This window comes from Pleurodeles waltl, chromosome 11 (genome assembly GCF_031143425.1).
Source record: "Pleurodeles waltl isolate 20211129_DDA chromosome 11, aPleWal1.hap1.20221129, whole genome shotgun sequence".
In the NCBI taxonomy this organism is placed as follows: domain Eukaryota; kingdom Metazoa; phylum Chordata; class Amphibia; order Caudata; family Salamandridae; genus Pleurodeles; species Pleurodeles waltl.
This window is the reverse complement of record NC_090450.1, coordinates 808686054-808708088: the sequence shown is the minus strand read 5'-3', so window position 1 is coordinate 808708088 and position 22035 is coordinate 808686054. Positions and strand designations below refer to the sequence as shown.

At 43.7% G+C, this 22035-nt stretch overlaps 1 protein-coding gene and 1 non-coding gene across 3 annotated transcripts in view; both read right to left on the bottom strand.

Moving 5' to 3' along the window:
* The window catches only part of NF2 (NF2, moesin-ezrin-radixin like (MERLIN) tumor suppressor), a 468843-nt gene that overhangs the window by 12728 nt on the left and 434080 nt on the right, over positions 1 to 22035 (bottom strand). The window lies entirely within an intron of this gene.
* Positions 20962 to 21077, bottom strand: LOC138266741 (U5 spliceosomal RNA). The gene has a single exon (XR_011199671.1). It is a non-coding gene; the product is annotated as a U5 spliceosomal RNA (small nuclear RNA).

Here is a 22035-nt window from a genome sequence, read left to right as displayed (position 1 = left end):
TTCGTAGCATTTCTATTGCTGTGTCCACCTCTGGCCCAAAAAGATGTTTTTTAATCGAAGAGCATGTTTAACACAGCCTGTTGTATTTCTGGCTTGAATCCAGAAGATCGGAGCCATGCATATCTACGGATGGTGACAGCTGTGTTGACATTCCTTGCAGCGGTATCTGCTGCATCTAGGGCAGATCTTATTTGGTTATTTGTGACAGCTTGCCCTTCCTCCACTAGCTGTTGAGCCCTTTTCTGGTGTTCTTTGAGGAGATACTGTATTATATCTCGCATCTCGTCCTAGTGGGCTCTATCATAACGAGCTAGTAGTGCTTGTGAGTTTGCTATCCTCCATTGGTTTTCCGCTTGGGACGCAACCCTTTTCCCAGCAGCATCAAATTTCCTGCTTTCCTTATGAGGAGAGGGGTGCATCTCCTGAGGACTGACTATTTGCTCTCTTCCTGGCAGCATTAACCACAATAGAATCAGGTGGTACATGATGGGTGATATAATCAGGGTCAGAGGGTGCAGGTTTGTACTTCTTTTCTATTCTAGGTGTTATAATGCGTGCTTTCACCGGCTCATTCAAAATTTGATCTGCATGTTTTACCATGCCTGGGAGCATCAGGAGGCATTGGTACCTAGAATGAGTTGAGGATAATGTGTTGAATAAAAAATCCTCTTCTAGTGGTTCTGTATGCATTGTAACCCCATGATAGGCTGCAGCCCTAGCTATGACCTGGTTATATACAGTAGTATCCTCAGGTGGTGATGGTTTAGAGAGGTAGATGTCTGGATCATTGCTTGGGATGGGATAAGGGTCATAAAGATCCCATGGATCAATAGTGTCTCCTGTTGTGAGTCATATGAATGTGTTGGCGAATGCCTTAGTGTAGGGCTGGTGTGAAGAGAGGTAGGCAGGTGCAGAGAATGAGGAGGAGAAGACTGAGGAGGAGAAGACTGAGGAGGGGCTGACTTCTCTTTCTGTTTTTGCACTTTAGCTGGAGGCTGCATAGTGTCCAATTCCTCCCGAAATGCTAGCTTCCGCTTTGTTTTTAAAGGAGGTGCTGTGACAATTCTCCCTGTTTCATTATTGATGTGGATCCTGGATTGCCTCTCATCCATAATTTGAAGTATTGGTTCTATTTCTGACTCCTCCTCAGAGGTTTTGTGGCTTTGAGTCTTTTAGAAAATCTGTGTTCCTCTGTATATGCCGTTTTTTCGGCATCGAAAAGATTGAAGAAGGTCACGGCTCCGAAACAGTTTTTCTTATTTTTGACTACGAAATTTGATGTTTACTGGAGTCTGAAACTGAGCTTTTTGTCAACTCCGAGGTTTTCGGAGGGGTGGCCTTTTTCGGTGCCAAAGTGGAGGGTCGGTCACCGACAGTCTTTTTTCGGGCCGAGCCATGGCCTTCCGGCAGTGGCGTACCCAAGGCCTTTTGTTTTTTCTTTTGTGAGGGTGCATGGGCAGACGTACTCACATGCTGGCCGGCTGTGATGGGTCTGTCTTCCTCAGATTCCTGCTCTGACTCCTAATCTCGGACTGAGACCGCTGTCTGCAGTAGTTCTTCTTCCTCTACGTTGAAATGTTCTCCACTCTTCAGCGCCATTTCGAGCCTTCTTGCTCTTCTGTCTCTTAAAGTCTTTTTCGATCGGAAGGATCGACAGGCCTCGCAGTTTTCCTCCCGATGGTCCGGAGAAAGGCAGAGGTTGCAAACCAGATGCTGGTCTGTATATGGGTACTACGCGTGGCACAGAGGGCAGAATCGGAATGGAGTCCAATCCATGAGGCTCTCCACTCAGTCGTCCCAAATAGGCCTGAGTTGGGCACGCACGCCCCGAAGGGCGAACAAGGTTGTTTCCCGATGGTACTGCTGTGTCAATGGAAGAATATTAACCGATCGATACAATACAGACGAAAAGAAAGTTTTGCAAAGTTTTCCGAATCAAAATCTCGGAGCGAGAGGAAACGCGTCCGAATCCGACAGCGGTAAGAAAACAATCTAACAATGGAGTCGATGCCCATGCGCAATGGGACCGAATAGGAGTCTCACTCAATCCCGTGACTCAAAAAAGACTTCTTCGAAAAAAACAACTTGTAACACTCCGAGCCCAACACTAGATGGTGGACTAATGTACAGCATGTGTATCTGCAGCTACACATGCCATCGAACATATATATATATATTTACATTTTCATTGTAAAGGTGTACGTGGTAAAGGCATATGCGTGGTAAAAATGTGCATGGTAAAGGTACTGCGTGGTAACGGCTACACTGTAAAGGTTATTTCCTGCTGCTGCCTACAGTTAACTCAGATTTTCCAGCCAGTCAGCACTTCTGGATCATTCTTTACAGCACTCACTCAACATTCCTCTACTATGACCTAGCGCGCCACTCTTGCAAGTACTCCAGTTGAGGAGAGGAACTGTAGAGTTTTGGGATTGGACTGTACCTATGTTACTGAATTACAAAGACAGACTTTTTACCTATGAGATATGAAAGTATTATAACTGTCCCATTTATCTAAAGGTCTGCTGCTTGTAATGAATGCAGAATCCTAAACACAACATCCAGTGCACTGTGCATGTTCTTGTAAGCTAGAAGCAGTAGTGTGCCACACAGGTCTGTTGCAGTCAACATGTTGCATTTTGGAAGCCCACAGCCTGGACCATAGTACAAAATGGGGAGAGGCTGCTTTTCTCCAGACAGCCTATGTGTATTGTTGGCATCTCCTAGACGAGATGGGGAGCAACAGACACTATGGTTTTCCTTAGAAGTGCCAGGGTCCTTTCTGATTGGAAATGACTATGACTGCAGCAATGAGTTGGTGGATGGTAGGGGCTACAGGGTGAGGCATGTAGTATCTATTAATAGGGAAGTGAGTCCTTTGAAGGGGCACAGTCTCGGGGGTCTCTCTTCCTCTCTGTGAGGAGGGGTTGTAAATAACTGAGTGCAGCCTGCTCTCCCCCTTTTGTACTTTTGAGGCGGGTACTCCATGTCGAACCTATAGAGGAGGATCAGACAGTGGAAGGGACTGCTGTAATTGGCCATGACGTAAGGTCTGTTCGACAGACTCATGAAGAGCGAACCCACCAGTTTACCTGATTGACCCTGAGCTTGGTACAAAGCTAAAAAGGGGGGGCAGGAATCCGATATCAGTGCGTAACTGAATGTGTAGTGACCTTCTACCTTTATGTGTAATGAAATGTACTTGTCTTTTTCTACAAAGAGGAGCACTGTGCTGGACACTGATTTTACTGCACTACTGGGGGGTGTTATTGATACTTGAGCCACAGTAACTAACACCTAGGCTAATCTCCCTTTGAAGCCCGTGACTACTCACCTAATGTACCTCTGAGAGTCGTGTGGAATGGACTGCACTTGCCCAGTCTACACAGCCATAGTGGGCTGGCCCTGGTGGAGCAAAAGTCTATAACCCCATAGATTGTGGCCCACTGGTCTTTTGCCAGCCCAATGATATATATCAATTTGTACATAAATAGATATAAACATAGTCATATTTAAAGATTTTAAGCAAACACACAAATATACATATGCGCGCACACACACACACACGCGCACAGACCTGCATGTACAACCGCTCTTCATGATTACTCTTAGCAGTTGGCCCATTGGTATCCCACATTAAAAATCACATCTAGAATTGCCACTACTTACATATTGCCCACACATCCACCCAACAAGTTTAAGAACACATTATTTGGAAGTAAGAATTCTCCTATTATTTGGAGGGGCGAATGTCCCATAACCATTGTTTTTGGGGGATGGAAGTCCAGGTCCAGCACAGCAGTTCTGCCGCTGCTGATATTTTTTCACTATTTTTGTTGTTCCTTTAGATTCTTGCTGTTTAGCAGAGGCTCTGAGGCCCCTCATCCGAGGGCCCTCTCAAACTGTGGATACCTGCTCTCAAGAACACTATTGGGGGAGGTTGCTACCTTTAACCTGCTCCACCCATGCCCTGGCTGGGCACAGCTGCCTGTTTAGGGGATGCATAACTGCAACAAGAGGAGTTTCTCACTGGCCTTGGTGTGTAAACTCAAGTCGAGGGGGTTGGAGTAAATGGGGCGCCTATACAAAGTATTTTTTTTAAAACAAATTTAATGTTTGTGAACATTACACAGTGGAATAACCCTTCGTAAACGTCAGTAGGAGCGTGTACAGTAAACGCTTTATGAACATTACCATCGCACCCGTCGTTAAGCTCACCCAAAGCTTATCACGAACATTCATTGCTGTGCAAGAATGACTTGCAAAATGGATGATGGGCGCAGCCCACAGAAGACAACCTCGCTTCTGCCTGATCAATCTTTTGTTGTATGTCCCGCAGGAAAATCACAACCGCATATTTTGCTCAGTTAACCAAGACAGCAGAGAGCATCAAGATAAAGATTGATTGTGACACTGCCTTACAATGTAGGAAAGCACAACTTTTGAGCACACACCACGAACTTCACCAGGACATATGCTTTCAGTAACTGTAGCTCTGAATGACTTCTGGGTACTTCCGCAACGCAGCAACTATCACTCTGCTAGCTAGGTGCACATGAGGCACAAACACTAGGCTACTCTTCGGGACAACCAATCTCCTCAAATCGCACCTCTCAAAGATTCCACTTACAGAAATATTAGTGGGGATCACAAGACCAATCCCTATAATGTGCTTCCATTTTGAAATCCACAACCAGCAGACGACATTCTACTGATAGCCAGCACTACCAGAGACACACACAAAAAAGCAACTTCACACTAAACGACCTTAACACCAGAGTACACAATGCCTGACTGCACTTAGAACAGAGATCTTCAAACTTTTCGAAGCCCCCCCCGTCAAAATGTTTTAGGCGTAAGGACCCTCCCCCCCACAACATTAAAAAAAAAAATATGCCTGGTGGTACTCATTATCGACAACCATAAACGCCCCCAATTCCCACAACAAATCATTTTGATGGTGGGAAATTAATATTAAACAGTGTTTAGCAAACTGCCCATGACTCCAGTGGCCCCTAGGTAGTTATGACCCACAGATTGAAGACCTTTGACTTAGAAGGATGTTCTCGTGTTTACAACTCAACTTCCTTGCAGGCCTCCCCCAGGGAAACTGACAAAGACTAGAAGTCATTATGATAATCAGTGATATAACAGCACAGTAAGAGAAGCCATCACCTCCACCTCTCCTACCTCAAGCACTCTTGGTCCAGTCTCTAAAACAGGAGGTATATTTGTACTTATCCTGAACTCCCACATAATACACAATGGTAGGAGAGCCACTGAAAGTTCAAGCCAGCCCAGGTCTAGGTGCTCTTGAACCTTCAAGCCCAAAATAAGTAGATTTTTTATGTGGTTTCTGCCTACCACGCACACTGCAATATCATGCACCAAGCACAGAAGACAAATCATTCATCTTAGATGTAAAAGCGGAGAACGCAAGATGTGTCTGATGACTGAATAGCACAATGTGGTACTAGAAAACCTGGGAACAATCCATGCTTGACCACATTTTGTGATCCTATTCAAATATTTTATTTTACTGAGCCTCTTTTTACATGTTTGAATAATTGAACGCTTTCAAATATGTGAGTTTAGGATATGTGACGTAATAATATAATTTGTGTTTTGATTAGCAGACTATATTGCCTCATCTAGAATAAAAACCAGGCCTCATACAGGGTACACAAGACAGCAGGGTTTCCTTTTTAGTATTTCACTAATGGTGATGTTATGGTGGGTAGGTCATTAATGTGTTTAAGTTCATATTTAAAACTATCAATTTTAATTAAATCCTCTATATGCAGTGATATAATTTGACGTACTAAAGTAAAACGCTCCAGCATTTAAAAAAAATATTTTTGGGGGGATTTTGAAGAGAATTTATCACCTTTTTTTACAGGATGATTATTGCATGATTTACATGACAAACATTTTCAGGGTTCGGATAGTGCATAGGCTCTTCGAACCAGCGCTGAACCCTTTGCTCAGTCCATGCTTGGCTCTTCCTGTTAATTTGTCAGCTCGCCCACCTCTAATAATACAGCCAGCGCTCTTGCTTCCCGTCTCCCCAGTCCTGCTGCTCCACAACGAGCACTGCACACGAGAGGCATCATTACAATGCTCTCCTGTAATGAAAACTTGCTCTCCTCCCGCATTCTTTGCTAAGCTGCATCTCCAGGGAGCCCACAGTGATTTCATTTTAAACTATATGTCCCTCGAATACACACAAAATATGGGGACTTAATTCAATAAAACCGAGCCTGGGCACTTTCAGTGCAATCACTGTGATGAAAATCTAGAGGAGGCTTTTACATTTTTTTGGTTTAACTTTTGGTTTAATAAATTGTAGAAACGTGGAAATAACATCACAGGTGACATCTGATACAGGACAAAAGGAGGTTGGAAATGGGGAAGTTAGTAGCGAACTGGGAGGGATAAAACGCATCCTTGAAAATGTACATCAAATCGTATTTTCCCATTATGCATGTGACTCCAAGAAAAGTAGGAAATTAAAAAGTTACTTATCTGTAATTCTGATTCTGTCTGCCCGAAGTTATACAGCATTCCAGGCAAGTAAATCTTTAAAAGATCCAATGCTGGGGAGGGGTAGTTACCACTGCATTGATACTGTAACTTTTACTCCATGGGCTCGTTTCATTGTCTACTTTGTGAACACCTAAGTGCGCATACACTCCACTTATCTCCTTGTGTGTGCACTCACACCAGTTCCCTTCTTTATAATAGACAACTTTTTTGGCCAATGTTTGAGGGATCGTAACACAGCGCTGATAATGGGACTTATCCTGTGGACTAACAATAACGTAACATTCATGAAGAACAAACTACTTACACTTGGTAATGCTCTTTCTGGTAGAGACTATCTATCGGTAGATTCCAAACACCTGAAAAATCCCCAGGCGGCAGACTGGATCCAGAAATGTTTGGCAGTATATATGCAAGTTGGCAGGCGGTGCCGTTCCATTAATGCTGTGCTGAGCCCAATAAAGGCATCACTCTTGCAGAAAGTCAGTTACTTTTGAGGCTCGCTGGGCACTCAAGACGCAAAGCAGGAGAAGCAATTGCTGTGACCAGATTGAAGATTCCTAGACTTAGGATCTTAATGAATACAGGCCAACCACAGAAAGAAGGGTTGATGATGAAACTGCGGCTATCGTATCCCTAGCATAAAGAGTGTCACAGAAGGCAAGTAACTAGCTCTTCTGATTTAGACTTCTTGCTGCAGATTCCTAATATTTGAATAGATACCAAATCAGTACCTATTTCAAGGTTAGTTTGTGGATGGACTCAAGCCAGAAAGTCCTGCAGGAACAAGCAGGCAACTAGACAGTAATGCTTTCTGAAAGTATAGAAGGGTATCTAGTGCTTAATTTGTGCTTGTTGTTTCCGGTGCTGAGCACCGGCACTTATATTTGAGGGCCGGGGCTTATTCTTAAGCCTCAAGCATTTGCTGCGAGCAAAAGACACATAGGAAAGACGGATGAAGGGAAAAACGTAAATGCGTCACAAAGGGAGAAAGTAAAAAGCTGCAAGAGTGAGCTGAAAGGGCAGCAAGTGGCTTGATATGGATTGAAGAGGCCCGAGATAGCTTCAGGGTTACACTGCCTCAGTATTCCATGTTCACACATTTAATTACAGCAGCCGCATGTTTTAAGAGGAGGGCTTTGGGCACCGGCACCTTTGTATTTACAAATTAAGCACTGAGGATGTCCATGTAGTCACCTGGCAAAAGTTCAGGACAGAAACTCCGCAAGCCAACCATGTTAGGAGCTTTGGCCCTGGTAGAATGAACAGAGTCCTTTCAGAGGCTGCTGCTTATCTAATGCATAGCAGATCATAATGCAAAGCACTATCTAGAGAGGGGTCTCTCTTCTGCACAGCCTTGCCTTACTTCGCTCCAAATAACCCCATAAAGAGCTTATCATCTACTCAATGTTCCTTCGTACGATATATGTAGAAGTTCAGCATGCCCCTAAGAGCCAAGCGATGGAGGCATTCCTCCTCCTTAGAGGGATGTGGCAGAGCACAGAACACCGACAGGGTGATGTTTTGGCTGATGTGGGATGGCTTCACATCTTTAGGCAAGAAGGATGCTCGGGACCGCAGGACCAGTTTGTCTGTGAAAAAGGTAGTGTGTTGAAGGTGGACACAAAGATCTTGAATATTACCCACATGCTGTACCAATATGATGGTAAAGAGGAATACTGTCTTGAGGGTGAAGAGCTGCAAGGAACAGCTGTGAGCAGCACAAATAGAGTGCACATTAAAAAGGACCAGGTTAAGGTGCAACTGTGGCACGACAAAGGAAGCCGATGAAAACAAATGTTGCAAACCTTTCAAAACAAGCATAACAACTGGAGACTAAAACAAAGAGGGCTAATCTGGCAACTGCAAAAAGGGAGAAAAAGCAGAAAATATACACTTTAAGTATACCCAGAGCAAGCTCTTTCCAGGCTAAAGACAAAACAACAACACGTCTACCTGCCGACCATTGCACCAAGCTGAAAATTTGTCCCACCTACAGGCATATTCACTTTTTGTTGAGACACCTGGTTGCCACAATAACGTCTGCCACATGTAGTGGAAGCATGAAGGTGTTCAGATGTCACCGCCCTATCTCCAAGCATGAAGGTGGAGATTGCCAAGTCACAGGTGTAGAACCCTGTCCTGCTGTAGCGACAGCAGATCTTCTGGAGGGGCAGCCTGATCAGAGGACAGATGCTCAAGCCAAGAGTTCCGGATACATTACTCTCCATGCCTAATTTGGGTCCACTAGGATGACTTGTGCCTGGTCCGTACGGATCTTCTTGAGAACTCTGAGCAGGAGTGGTATCAGCCGAAAGGCATACAGGAGTTCAAAGTTGGTGGTCCAGCCGTTTTCAGAAACCCAAGACCTCCTGATGTAAAGGCTGTGACCCCACTTACCCTATTTGTTGCAGTTCCACAGGGTGGTGGTGTTGTCTGTGAGCACCTATACCAGCCTCCCCCTTGATGGATGGCAGGAAGACTTTCAACACCAAGCAGGTGCCCCACCGCTAGAGAAGTCTGATTGGGCGTTGCAGGAGACTAGAGGCCTCTGGATCTCAAACCCTCCCATTTGGCCTCCCCAACCCAAAAGTGATGCGCTGGTCACCACTGTAAGCTCAGGGTGGGGAAGGGTCTGCCGCTGACACAATAGTGGTCCAGCAACTACCAGTGGAGATCTTGTGCTGTTGCCTCCAAAATATGAACGTGGTTGGAGAGGTCCCTTGGATGTTGGCCCCTCAGAAATATTAGGTCCCACTGCAGAGCCAGCATATGCCACTAGTGGTGCTCGACCAGCACATTACAGGAGGCAGTCAGACCAGGCAGTCTTAGGGTCAACTTCATTGAAATCCAGGACAGAAGGCTGAAAGATCAAGATCATAGCCTGAATGTCTTGGACTCTCTTCCCTGGGGAAAGGCATGAAACTGAACCATATCTAAAATGGCTCCTATGAAAGTGAGTGTCGGAGGAATGAGGTGTGATTTGGCACATTGTTAGTGAAACCCAAAGATGATAGGAAGTTTGCAGTAGTCTGGATATGACTGATGACTGGTTAGGATGAGGCCACCTTTAACAGCCAGTCATTGAGGTAGGGGAAGACTGGCACCCTTGACCTCCAAAGGTGTGCTGCCACCACAGCCATCACTTTCGTTAATCAACCAAAAGCATCTAGTGAGCTTAAAGGGAAGCAGGGCAAATTGGAAATGCTCATATATATTCTACCAAAAACCACAGGTAGCGCCGATGAGCCTGTAGAACGGTTATAAGGAAATGGGAATCCTGCAAGTCCAATGCCACCATCCAGCCTCCAGGGTCAAGGACACACAAGACCTGGGCCAGTGTGATCATTCTGAATTTGTACTTCTGCAGGAAGGTGTTGAGAGGGCTCAGTTCTAAAACAGGACGAAGGCCGCTGTCCTTCTTTGGCACCAGAAAGTAGTGGGAATAACAACCACAACCTTCTTCTGGTGTTAGCATCCTCTCAATAGCACCTTTGGTCAAAAGAGCTTGCGCCTCTTGCTGTATGTCAGACAGATGGTCTTCAGTCAGTTGTTCAAGAGGACGGTGGAAGGTTCAATAGAGGGGCAATGAAAGGCAAAGAGTACCCTTTACAGACTACAGGAAGTGCAGAATTATTAGGCAAGTTGTATTTTTGAGGATTAATTTTATTATTGAACAACAACCATGTTCTCAATGAACCCAAAAAACTCATTAATATCAAAGCTGAATATTTTTGGAAGTAGTTTTTAGTTTGTTTTTAGTTTTAGCTATGTTAGGGGGATATCTGTGTGTGCAGGTGACTATTACTGTGCATAATTATTAGGCAACTTCACAAAAAAAAATATATACCCATTTCAATTATTTATTATTACCAGTGAAACCAATATAACATCTCAACATTCACAAATATACATTTCTGACATTCAAAAACAAAACAAAAACAAATCAGTGACCAATATAGCCACCTTTCTTTGCAAGGACACTCAAAAGCTTGCCATCCATGGATTCTGTCAGTGTTTTGATCTGTTCACCATCAACATTGCGTGCAGCAGCAACCACAGCCTCCCAGACACTGTTCAGAGAGGTGTACTGTTTTCCCTCCTTGTAAATCTCACATTTGATGATGGACCACAGGTCCTCAATGGGGTTCAGATCAGGTGAACAAGGAGGCCATGTCATTAGATTTCCTTCTTTTATACTCTTTCTTGCCAGCCACGCTGTGGAGTACTTGGACGCGTGTGATGGAGCATTGTCCTGCATGAAAATCATGTTTTTCTTGAAGGATGCAGACTTCTTCCTGTACCACTGCTTGAAGAAGGTGTCTTCCAGGAACTGGCAGTAGGACTGGGAGTTGAGCTTGACTCCATCCTCAACCCGAAAAGGCCCCACAAGCTCATCTTTGATGATACCAGCCCAAACCAGTACTCCACCTCCACCTTGCTGGCGTCTGAGTCGGACTGGAGCTCTCTGCCCTTTACCAATCCAGCCACGGGCCCATCCATCTGGCCCATCAAGACTCACTCTCATTTCATCAGTCCATAAAACCTTAGAAAAATCAGTCTTGAGATATTTCTTGGCCCAGTCTTGACGTTTCAGCTTGTGTGTCTTGTTCAGTGGTGGTCGTCTTTCAGCCTTTCTTACCTTGGCCATGTCTCTGAGTATTGCACCCCTTGTGCTTTTGGGCACTCCAGTGATGTTGCAGCTCTGAAATATGGCCAAACTGGTGGCAAGTGGCATCGTGGCAGCTGCACGCTTGACTTTTCTCAGTTCATGGGCAGTTATTTTGCGCCTTGGTTTTTCCACACGCTTCTTGCGACCCTGTTGACTATTTTGAATGAAACGCTTGATTGTTCGATGATCACGCTTCAGAAGCTTTGCAATTTTAAGAGTGCTGCATCCCTCTGCAAGATATCTCACTATTTTTGACTTTTCTGAGCCTGTCAAGTCCTTCTTTTGACCCATTTTGCAAAAAGGAAAGGAAGTTGCCTAATAATTATGCACACCTGATATAGGGTGTTGATGTCATTAGACCACACCCCTTCTCATTACAGAGATGCACATCACCTAATATGCTTAATTGGTAGTAGGCTTTCGAGCCTATACAGCTTGGAGTAAGACAACATGCATAAAGAGGATGATGTGGTCAAAATACTCATTTGCCTAATAATTCTGCACTCCCTGTATATGCAGGATTCAACTGTCTGATGTTATGGTCTGTCAACACGTCATTTAATGCTGGATGCAGCCTCCAGCCAGGTGACTGTGCTCCTTCAAGGGAATGCTAAGGGGGTTTGGCAAATGGGGCAGTGGGCTGAGTAGCTTGCTGACCCTGACCACAGGGTCAATGGGTGCAGGGGCCCCAGGCATGAGACTGCTGGGCACCTTCCTGGTGCTGAATGGACTGGCGGTATGGGGTACGGCTATCAAAACAGTGACAGGAACAGTGGGGCAGATGCTACTTGCAAGGCAGAGCACAGGCCTAGAAAAATCATAAATATTTTATTTGACCTGCAGTTTAAGTAACTTGAATAATCTACTAACTGACATGCGCTTGACCCGTAAACTGGTCAAAAACTGTCTGATCCTAGGCACATATTTTATTTTACAGAAAAGCATTTTTCTTCATTCCCATAAGTGCACCTTCAAAAGTGAGATTTCAGCATTTCTGCTGTACAAAAGCTCTTATTAGATTAAATAGACTAAATATTTGCTCTATGTATAATAAGAATCTAGCCCACATGATCGCTGGCTTGCTTACTAAAAGCAATGCCATGGGGGCAGGAGTGTTTCACATTTCATGTTTAAACAGTCACTTTTAATAAATATATCACTAAAGCATGGTGTGGTAGCACACTGTCATTTACAGATAGTACATTTTGCACTGAAATGGACAAAAACGTTTCCAATAACATGCAGCTTTACTGATAAAACTATATAGTGTATTAACAATACTCTGAAAAGTGGGTTTCAGAAAACATATTTATCATTTGCACTTCACCAAGTAAAGTGTTCTGATTTGTTTTCATCATATTAAAAGATTTCTTCATCACATAGAAGTACAAAACATGGATTTTTAAAGCTACTAAAGAATATTTTGAAATGTTGTACAGTTGATGCATTAGCTATTTAAATGTTGTGTGTTAGGAAAAAGTCTGACATCCTACAGCCTTTCATTTCACAATCTTTGTACAGCAGGACAGGCAGTTCACTTGACAAAATCCTAGAACTCTGCAGTCAGAGAGGTAAACTGACTTCTGACCTCTATCTCTGAACACAGAGCAAATGTAACAAGATAAAAACAAGATGTTAAAGTATCTTTATTGCTCCTTAACTTTCTATGTGAACAGAACATCTGTTCTTTGTCACCTCACCAGAATGGGTAAGTGGGTCCTAAATATAGCTCAACCTGTTAAAATCTGACCTGCCACAGCAAGCAGGTGCATAGGTTTCTTGAGGCCTGGAGCAGAAAACCCCACTGAGCGTGCTGTGGCCCTGCTCTCCGTAAACCACTCCAAAGAGTTCTGTCTTGTCCCCAAAAAGGCGAGTCAAAGGGCAACTCAATAAGGAACAATTAGACAGCATCTGAAAAACCTGTTGACTGCAGCCAGGCATGGTAACGAATGGCTACGCTGGTGCCAATGACTCACCTGACTGAATCAGTGGAATTCAAGCTGCACAAATTGTGAACTCCGCCAAATAACAATCATCCTATTTAGCTTGGGTAAGGGCAGGTTGATGGTTTTGTAAGACACCTGAAAGAACTTGAGAAGAAAATACCCTTTTTCCAACAGTTTCTACTCTTTTGGACTCCCTATCAGGGTAGGCTAGTCAGGAAAGTGCTCAAATTAGTCCAGCTAGTCAATGCGTGCACCACTAAGCTCTCGGGAGGTGGGTGCTGAAGTTAAATGCCCGGGCAGGTTGGTGGCATAGTGTAATTTGGAATTTGGCTGAGGGACAAGAGCAAGGCACGACCAGGCCCCTAAAAGAGTATCCGTAAGGGCTCTGTTAAAAGGCAATAGGGGCTCTGTAGATTTTTGCTCTGGCTGAAAAACTTCAGTCAGGATGTTAATTTTCACCTCCAAGATGGGGAGCTGGAGGTCAAGAACGCTGGACACCCTCGGCCTAACCACTGCAAAAGAAGCACTCTCTTTAGGGGCGGGACCTCTGCATGTGAGGAGGACAGAATCAAGAGAGGTGCTGCGGCCACTAGCGCCTTGTAGATCATACCAGTGATCTTCATGGTAGGGTGCACCATTTGCATTATCTGCTTTATAATCATTGTCCAAATTTGTGCCAAACATAGCGAGTAATATGTGGGATTGTTCTTGTGAAGGTGGAACATAAAAACGTGCAGTTTAGGTTCGACAGCAACAGAGTCCGTTCGAGGTCTCAGCGTCGCTGAGTTGGAGAGTACAATGGGCACATCCTCCTCCTGGATTGATGGAGGCAGTGCCGGTGTCAATGTTCTGGGAACCAGCGTGGGTTGTGGAGCGGAGGCAGGGTTGGGATGGGTGCCAGAAGCAGTCCAGGGACCCGACTGGAAGGTCCAACTGGCACAGAAGGCGAACCTACTGGCAGTAACCCACAATGAAGGTCCTGCGGATCTACTGGGCCAAATAGGCACCAGCGTGAGGGCATAAAACGTCAACCAACTTCACCAGCGAGATCGAAAGACATGGGGCGGTCTGTGTGCCCTCTCAGGTATTCCAGAGCGGCGGTAAGGCACTGAGTCCAGTTTGGATTTTTTGTGTTTCTTCTTCGAATTATCCAAAGATTTGGAGCGTGAAGACAATCGATCCCAGGATTGACTCCTGTGGCTGCTAGACTGGGAATGGGATGCATACGAACCCTGGACTTGGACGAGTCACGACATGGGGACTTCCAATGCTTGAAGATGTAGAGCTTCACCTTGTGGCCCCATACAGCCTTTGGGGTCACTGAGGCACAGTAACTGCAGGCCTTGGAGTTGTGGTTTGACCCCAAGAAAACCTGGTGAGGATTTATCACAGACATTTATTTGCAGCAGTACTCACAGGGCTTGAAACCTTTCTTTTTGGGAAGCATCTGGTGGTGCAGAAAGAAAAGAAGTGATGTCAGGATACACGAGTGGAGCCTCTAGCATGTCATTCCGGAGCAGAATGTTGTCAGTCCAGAGCCACACAGCACCACCTACCGGTGTGCAGAGGTTCAGCTCAAAAGTTTCCGGAAACATGCTGGTGCCTGGGGAATATTCACAAAGTGAGGAATCAACAGTGAGAAGTCACTGTCAGAAATGTTATCTGGTACATGTTGTGAGTGCATTAAAACCTACTCTGGTAAGTTCTCCTCTTCCAACTGTTAGCACCTATAACATTTTTAATGGAGTATGGCAGTTTCCTTTGAAGACAGATGCACACGCAATTCTCCAGAAATCTGAATATCCTGTTGCCCCTCGTCTAAGCCATTAAATTATTTTAAACTTTCATAATAAGAGAATCTTTTGGAAAGGATGGGATTTGGTGTTTTGGTTACAAAAGTAGTAGGTAATGGTGATTTTTTCCTAACAAAATGTACCCAGATTTGTGTAGGCAGCTTTCAGATGAATTAACCCACACCTCTCCTCTTTTAAAAAAAGATATACGCCTGCGTGTGGTGCTTTACCCCAAGCTTTGCAACATGATCATCCTTTAGTTTCTCTTGTGTCTTATTGTCTGTCAACAAACAAATTTTCCCATCAATTTCTACAAATCCAAAACTATGCTGCAAGCTTCCTCGTTTAGATTTGCCAATTAATGATGATCTCATTTTGCTAGATTGTCTATCCTATCATAACATTACTATATCTGCCAGCCTTAGGGTGGTGTTCCCCGAAAACCTTTTGCCTGCTTGCCTCCACCTTGTCTGCATTTTTGCTCTGTTGGCCGCAAGACTCTGTGCACTTTACCACTGCTAACCAGTGCTGAGGTGTATGTGCGCACTCCCTAAAAACATGGTTTGATTGGCATATTTAATGTACATGTATGTCACTTGTAGAGGGGTATACCATATACCCAGGGCCTGTAAGTTAAATGCTACCAGTGAGCTTGCAGCACTTATTGTGCTGCTCACTTAAGTAGCACCTTAAAACTTGTCCCACGCTTGCCACTGCAGCCTGAAGGTCTTGTTCCACTGCCATGTTGGTGTGGCATGTAAAACTCCCTGCCAAGCCTCAAACTTCCCTTTTGTTATATATGTCACCCCTAAAGTAGGCCCTAGGTAGCCAATATGCCAGTGATCTGTGTAATTAAAAGGTAGAACATTTACCTTTTAGTTTTACATGTCTTAGTAGTGAAAAAAAATAGTTTTTCACTACTGTGAGGCCTACCACTCCCATTGGATAGCATTGGGGATTCCTTATTATATTTAATAAGCTGTAATTTCTGAACCAGAGGTGGTAGATATATTGTGTTTGGTATCTATGAACTTGTAATGATAAACCCTCTTTCATGGCAAAATAAGATTTATAATTACACATTTGAAAATGTCACTTGTAGAAAGTTGCCATTTTCTGCTCTTAGCCCTCTGAGACTGCAGCCTACCTTAGGTCATATGACTGGGTGTAACCCACAGTTGAGACTTTCTGAATTCATCCCAGACAGTCACAAAGAAGTGGGATATACATAGTCTGAATGGGCCATTCAATGACTTCATGGGGTGGCGGCGCTAAGCGCACAGCCCCACTTGCAGCTGAATAGGCTGGGTTCTTCTACTATACAATAGGCTTAACAACCATGTATTGTCAGTGCAGCCATCTTGGAGCCAGGGTTGGGGAGGCAGGAAATTCCTGGAACTTCAGAGAACCCTTCTAGAAACTTCACCCAACTTCTAGGAGCAAGGCACCTGGGTATACAAATAGGACTGCTCTTCAGTTCAATACCGGACCTGCGGAAGGACTCTGAGGACTGGCTGCTGCTGTGACCTGCTGCACATTCTACCAGACTGCTGCTGTACCTGGAAGGACTATTTTGCTGCCTGGAGCCTGCCTTGAACCTTCAGAGGCCAGCCCTGCTGTGGAACCCTGCATCGTCATTTGCAACCAGGACTCCAGAAGGGACTCCAAGAGCTAGTTTAGCTTGTCTCCTCTTCTGAGCCACAGGGATAATGAGCCTCCCACCATCTTGAATCCGCACATGGACCCAGCCTGAGTGAGTCTTGAACTCCCAAAAGGTCCCCATTTACTCCTGTATCCTTGGTTGTAGTGCTAAAGGGTGCCCAGGTGGTGATTTTCCAAACCTGAGTGCTTGTTGTTTTGAACCTCAAACTTTATAAATTCATTCCCCCGTTTCTACTAATTGGATTTTGCTGGTTTGGGTGTTGGATTTTGCTGGTTTGGGTGTTAAATAATGTATTATAATTGTCTCTATTTTATTGTGTTGTGTTTTCACTGTGTTGCTGTTAGTGGACTTCATAAATACTTAACACATGTTAAGCACAGGTTAAATTAGTGACTTTTTGTGGTTCACCCTGCAAGGGATTGTGACTGCTGCTTGACCAGGGTTTACATCCCAGTCAACCAACAACCCAATCTCTCACAAACATCTTTCACTATCCTCCCACCCATCATGCCTGATACCATCAGCTGTTGCTCACAAATTCAGTTTTCTTTTTGACAGCTGAAAAATCTGTTTCACCCTCCTCTACTGAGCAGTGTGTGCTGCCCATTTCAACACAGTCAATCAATCTGCCTATTCCATACTGTTTTCCTGTTCACATTCTGAGCACTCCATCCAAACTCCAAAGCTCTCCATTTCGCATCATGCACCTGAGTCAACCTACAGATTTAATCTAATTAGGCCAAGGAAATTCATGGTGTATGGATAGGTTTATTTGTGTTCCTTGTGAATGCTTCATTCAGCTCTTGGGTACCGAGCAACTCAATATCCCTTCCTATTCTAACACTCAAGGAGGAATACTTTGTTGTCTTGATATTATTGTTACTTTAAAATAATTTTGCGACCAGTGAGGTCTGCCACAGTGAAACTCGTAGGTTAACTTTATTGTGATACTAGTACACCCTCCTTAGTCTACTTCACATCAGCATCCTATAGGCACAAATCTGTGTACATTGATAATGAACCACAGGTAATGTCATGAGCAATGTTTTGTAGAAGTGGTTACGGTTATGTTGCTCACCAAAACTGGCGAATCTCAGTATATTTTAGAATTTGCTTGGCAACTATACCAACCCTTCAACTTATGTATTCCTAGGAGAGTTTCATTTTTTTATTTTAAAAAAGTTATGCCGTCAGACATATAAAGACGCTACAAGATCCCCTTTTTCCGGTGTACACCTATATATAGTCAGTGGAAAATATTTTTTACTAGCTATTTGGTGATTGCAATGTGCAGTATCAACTTTAAAAGCAAGAGAAGGAAATCTATATTAATTGCATTGTTTGTCAGTGGAGGAGGCAATTAATATTTGAAATCTCCTTCCGATAGAGGTGGAAGGAAAATCTTGCAGAAATTTAAAACATTATCTGTATTTTAATCCCAAAGAGTATTTAGTGCTGAACAGTACTAAAGCATTGGACAACAAAGCACAGGTGATGTTGTAGAAGAATATAGAACTGTACTGAATGGACGAAGGTGACAAAGGTCATCTTTGTAGTGATATACAAGTGCCACAATCATAAATCGGCCTGCCATGGTTGGTTCCAAGCACTGTAGAATATCTGTTCAACATTTGCATCTGTCTTGCTTTGGAACATCTCTCTATGAGACCACTCCACTGTACCCTATCTGTGAGATGTCTCTTCTACACCACTATCTTCTTCAGCCTATTTCAAACTACACTAGTAGGTATCCAGCACAACATCCTGTGTCTTGCCATTGATCAGACCCCAGTTTACTTGCCTACCTACTGACACACTCATTCATGCTCACAGATCCCAGCAGTATGACGAGTTAACTGCACTTCCATGCTGGTCTCCGAGCACACCACAGTATCACGTATAATATACTCCATTCAAACCCCCCTTATCAGCTTCCAGCAAAGTGTATTATCTGCCCTGCCTTGTGTTGTGGTGTGCTTAGTGAAAACTCCCCATACGGCTTGCGGACCTCTTTACATTGATGATGTACTTTGCTTGACTCCCATCGCATTTTACTGTGCCCTTCTTTCCTGCAATTCAAACAGTGCTTCATTTGTGCCGGTGTCTTCTGGTGTTGAGCACCGGCACTTATATATAAACACTGGTACCTACTAATGAGAATGCACCACATGGTGGTGCTTTGTGTGTAATTTTAATTTAATTTATCTTTAGAAAATGATACAACTCAGGCATAAACCTGAAGTTTAAAGTGCCACCAACTGCACCGGGCCCATAAGAAATTCCTTGGGCCCTGGCACTTAAGTTTAAAAAAAAAAAAGCACTGAAACCAAAAAACTTGACCTGCCAAAAGTCTGAAAATCCTTTTTTATCATGATATTTTCTGCCACCGTCTGTTAAACCGTGCTGCTTCCCAGTGGCCTACTTAACATGTTGTGCTTTTCAGGGAACGGAGAGTAACATTTCGTTTAAAGTAAATTACTATGTTTGTTTGTGAATCTTTTATGTCTGTACGGACTGAGCTTCCACCGGTCACGTTTCTGCACCTCAAGCTATCAACTAGTCCCCATCAGTGAACAGATTCCTTGGAAAGGAACCTCTGTCCGTACATGATTACACATCCATAAAAAGCACAAACGTTCTCCTTTTCGATGTCAAGTGCACGGTTTGAGAGTGGAATTTTTTGTGGTCACCATCAACCACTGCAGCACCGGGCTTCCACCTTCCACCTTCCTAAAGGCTCAGCTGTCCTCAGACTTCGACTTATCATTTCCAGGTTTTTATTATAACCTGCCAGGAAATCAACGACTAAAAACTACCGCCTCCTGAGGCCATCACATTTGAGTGGCGGTAGCCAAGCAGAGCTCAGAAGGGAGCCGGCGATGCAGAACAAGAGACGACACAATGACTGAGTTCGCATCTAGAAGCGCTCAGGGCTTCCCTAGCAATGTTCATCTGGTGCTTAAGGATTGATCAGCTCTCGCCTCTCTCGTTTTCACCTGAAATCACCAGCATCCACCAGGTCACGGTTTGCCTAACTAGTTTTTCCAACATATGCATTAGGGATCTGGCCAGCTCATTTTTTAATCTGCCTGGCTTCCTCACCCAATGCCACAGGGAGGTGCGGCAGCTCATATATTACTTTTTCTGTTATTTTTAAACACGAAAGCGAAGGTACATACAAGCTTCCGTTTTATGTCACCTGACCGGCAGACCATGTGCCATATAGGAGACTGTCAGATGACATTTCACTATACATAGATTTCTCACTCTATATGCAAGAATCTACTAATTGTTACCACTTCTTGTTTCCCCACATTCTGCATCACATACATTTGACACCTTCTTGTAATCCTATTGAATGCTTGTCAGAGCTGGGGTGCGATTGTCATTTTTTCAAACTTTCGCTTCTAACAGAAATCTACCTGCATACATTTTCCCTCCGCAGTTAGCTTGATCATTTTTGCTGTGATAAGGGTTCAAAAGTAAATGCATTGTGATCACTAAACTTAAATTACAACAATTAGGACGAGCATTAGCAATACAATGGGTCTCGCATCTGCTCGAGTTATTAGCATTGTAAATTCCTAACTGGACTTTTCTTGCCACATAAATTGAAAACGAAAAGTAAAACAGTTGACATTAGCGAGCTCATTTAAAGCGCCACGACCGCCATGAGCATGAGTGCAAAGGAGAGACACAAAAGGAAAAAATGAAGTTTGCTCGCGGTCAAACACATCGCCAAACATGCACTTATACATGTAACAGGGTCGGTGTCCAGGGTCATAACAAAACCACCCTAAGGAGGGACAAATGTAAAACATTTACCAATTATAACAAAGGATTTTTGTAAGGCAAGTCCATGAACAAGTGATAGTGATGGGCGTGAGGTGGCTGTGGTTAAAAGCCCACAGATAGATTACAATTGTTCAAAGCGCTTGTGCACTCAAGCTAATGAATAAGTTAGACATGTCCAATGCTAGCCTCATCATATCACTTATTGCCCAAAGCATTGATAAAGCCAATAGATCTCACCTATGCCAGACCTATGTCAATCTTTTTTACCATGTTGTACAGCTGTGCGGCTGCTGTGCAGCATGGTCCAAAATAAAATAAAATTAAAAAGCGCTATGATCAAGCAAGCATTGACTGTGCCATAGCACTTAAAACATTTTCTTTTTTTACTTTCAGCCATGTTGCATAGCAGCCACACTGCTGTACATGGCTAAGAAATAGCATAGACAAGGCCAGTAGATCTTGCATAAGTACGACCTATGTTGTTGCACTTGAGGAACTAGCAAATTATCAATCTGTCTACAGTTATACTTTTGTTTACTAAATAGGGTTATCCCTGCACTTGGCAGGGCTTTCAAAAATTGAGCGAAACTCTTAAATGTTCCTCTCCAGGGATTTTTTTTGTAAAAGGTGAAAGATTTATTCAGTTTGAAGAGAAACCAGAGTATACAGTTCCATAGACTGTCAGGGTGATTTACTTTATTAAGTTCATCTTAGAAAACCCTTTAAAATACAGCCACGTTATAATAATTGTTGTAATCCGGTATATTGATATAACACTTGTTGCCACAAAAAGAAACAGGAGGACTCAGAAGTAACCCAGAATTATAGGTATGTAAATTTAGTCAAAGGTCACGTGACAGGAAAGGCTGCACCACAATAGTTTCCTAGCTCAAGTCATAACAGGGTTGTGGAATTTATTAAAATATCTACTTGTCCAGGGGACAGGTTGCTTCTCAAATCTACTTGTCCTGTAAAAAGATCTACTTGTCCCTTTGGTGCCATGTAGTGTGGCGACAAATTATGGCAGCAATTAATAGCCTCTCTGATTATGCCAGGGCTACTACCATAGTAGGGCTTGAATACTTGGAGTTTCAATCGCTACTGTAGCAATTTCCTTATTTTGCCACCTTTCTGCAGATCTGCATACTGGGGCTGGAGGAAGCAGTAAGCAATAGTTTCAGGGCTGGAATGCCTTTGAGTCTGCAAACCTACTAACCTGCATGTTTTAAAGATTTTTACCAGCTTCTCTCTAATATTTTCCCATAATAAGAAAGGTTGGACATTTACTCCTGACAATGCTAGAATTAGAACTTCTTCCAGGGTTGGGAAGAAAGTGGCTGGAGGGAAAATGAACGTGCAAATGCTCAATAGATTTTCACATGAGCAAATCTACACATCGTATTTACCCATGCTAAAATACAGTTCACAAATATTTTATAGGGGTACGACATATACCATGGGTGCACTTTTGTGACTTTCTTTAAGAATTTGGGGCCACATGTAGGTAGGTTCAGATTTGTGACCTGCAAATTGCGAGTCGCAAATCCGAATGTAGGATGGTGTCCTTGACACCATCTGTGATTCGCAAGGGCTTCGCAAATGCCCACCTCATGAATAATCATG